Source organism: Tupaia chinensis, unplaced genomic scaffold (genome assembly GCF_000334495.1).
Source record: "Tupaia chinensis unplaced genomic scaffold, TupChi_1.0 Scaffold148557_1, whole genome shotgun sequence".
NCBI classification, from domain to species: domain Eukaryota; kingdom Metazoa; phylum Chordata; class Mammalia; order Scandentia; family Tupaiidae; genus Tupaia; species Tupaia belangeri.
Genome location: NW_006208406.1, coordinates 1,019,119 through 1,021,683, shown reverse-complemented (window position 1 = coordinate 1,021,683; position 2,565 = coordinate 1,019,119). Strand labels below are relative to the sequence as shown.

Sequence of the window (2,565 nt, the reverse complement as noted above, 5' to 3'; positions counted from 1 at the left end):
GACATAGCCATTACACTAACTGCTGGTTCCCTATGCATAATTCTTTTATACTACTCACTTAAATTTTTTTTTTTTTTTTTTTTTTTTTAGATTTTTGCTATAGGGCACATGTGCTCGCCAGATAGAGACAGACAGAGAGAGACAGAAAGTGAAAAATCGCCCCCCAGGGGGGATGGACACACTGCAATCCCTTCTCCTCTATTCTCCCTTTGGAATTTCGGGCACATACACACATGTGCCCAGTGTGAGTTTTAAGCCACCGGGTCTGGGACTCAAACTGCAATCAACTAACTCATGGGATTCCAATGATGTAACCATTAGGCCATCTGTTGATCCCTCTTTGTAATTAAAAAAAAAAAAAAATTCAAGTTTTTTTTTTTTATTTCCAGAAGGTAACATTGTTTTTTTTTAGAGAGAGAGAACACTCCCCTCATGAAACATCATATCATAATCCTGTTTTTTCCCATTTCTCCATCTCATCAGACTTTGGGGCACACATGCACACATACCCAGAATTTTTATTTTTTAATCACATGTGGGATTCAAACCATGCTTGGCCATGTGCGGTTGGACTCACTATTTATAGTACTTAACCACTACACTATGGGGATAACTACCTTTAAAAAAGTTCTCTCTTTTTCCTTTTAAATTGTGATTTATATATAATTGCTGCTATATCTCGTGGTGTACAGTATGATGTTATAATGCATGCATACAGTGTGTAATAATCATGTCAAAGATATAGACATAGAGCTAGAGAACAAGGTCATAAGAAAGGAAGGGCTTGTGGCGGTGTGGCCATTTCTCCTGTCTTCGGACTCTGCGCTCTCTTAGGGCTTCCAGCAGCACCATGCTGGGACAGAGTATCCGGAGGTTCAGGACCTCCCTGGTCCACAGGAGCTACTACGAGGAAGGCCTGGGGAAGAATCTGCCATTTTCAGTGGGAAACAAGTGGCAGTTACTCGTTATGATGACTTTGTACTTTGGATCTGGATTTGCTGCACCGTTTTTTATAGTAAGACACCGACTAGTTAAGAAATAAGGATGTTTTAATTTGTCCATTTAGTAGATATGAAGAACATTTTAAGAGCCGCAGTCACAATCTCTGGAAAATGGATCAAACTCTTAAACTCATAGCATACTGAATATGTTTGTAAATAAACTTGTGACCTGAAAAAAAAAAAGGTTTAGACATATAAGTACTCTTCATTTAATGACCAAGTTCTCTTTCTTTGGCTAGGCCATTAAGTGAATTGGTTGATAAGTGAGGAGCTTAAAGATGGATGTCTTGTGGTGTGTCATGGTGCCATAGAGTATGTATTTTTCAATAGATATCATGTGACACCACACTGGAATAATGTTATCCTACCTACACAAAAGCATACATTAGATAAGCACCAGAAAGTGACAAGACATATCACAACATAATAGAAATTTGATATAATTATTTTTATTTATTCTGAGTACTTCTAAGGGAGCATAATAAGGTACACATTTATAAATAAAATATGTAGCATTGTGTGATTGCAAATGCCTCATGTAGTGTAGGGGTCTCCAACCCCCAGGCTACAAATTGTTAGGAACTGGGCCACACAGCAGGAGGTAAGCCTTGGGCAGGTGAATAAAGCTTCATCTGCATTTACACCTGCTCTTCATTGCTTGCATTACCACCTGAGCTCTGCTTCCTGTCAGATCAGCAGTGACATTACATTCTCATACGAGCATGAACCTCATTGTGAACTACACATGTAATAATTTATGTTGCCTAATCCTGATGATCTGAGGTGGAGCTAAGGTGGTGATGCTAGCAAGGTGGGGGGAAGTGGCTACAAATACTGATTAACATTAGCAAAGAGGTTTGACTGCACAGAGGCCACAATAAATCAACTGCTTGCACACTCATCAAAAACCCTATCAGTGAGTGAGAAGAAGCCACGGGCCTTCAGGACAAGTTTCCACATGGCTACAGTGAACTAGATTTTTAAGGGAATGAAGATTTTCTACTAATAATTCAGCCTCCAACAAACGAGCTAGCGGTAGGGAACCCACGAGCTAGCAGTAGGGAGCCGCTCTCTGCACCCCCAGGCTTCTCTCTCTGTCTCTCAGTTCCTGTCTCTCCCTGCTCCTGTCTTCCCTTTTTAAAATTTTTTTCGAATATTTCCTTTTTACCATTTTCTTTTTCAAAAAAAAAGGCCCAGTTTTTCTCGGGCTCTTAGCTCCGCCTGCTTTCTTGTTAATTTTCGCTCTGCTCCTCCCATCCAGGCAGAAGAAGCCACGGGCCTTCAGGACAAGGTTCCACATGGCTACAGTGAACTAGATGCGTGCCGGAATGAAGATTTTCTACTAATAATTCAGCCTCCAACAAACAAGCTAGCGGCAGAAGAAGCCGCTGGCCTTCAGGACAGAGTTCCTCATATGTACTGTGAACTACATTTTTAAGGGAATGAAGATTTTCTACTAATAATTCAGCCTCCAACAAACGAGCTACTGGCAGCAGAAGCCACGGGCCTTCAGGACACAGTTCCACATGGCTACTGTGAACTAGATTTTTAAGGGAATGAAGAT

The 2,565-nt window shown here is 40.8% G+C and overlaps 1 pseudogene; it reads left to right on the top strand.

Annotated features, from left to right (window-relative positions):
• Positions 1-850: 850 nt before the first annotated feature.
• LOC106734099 (cytochrome c oxidase subunit 7C, mitochondrial pseudogene) lies at positions 851-1,042 on the top strand (annotated as a pseudogene).
• Positions 1,043-2,565: the final 1,523 nt, after the last annotated feature.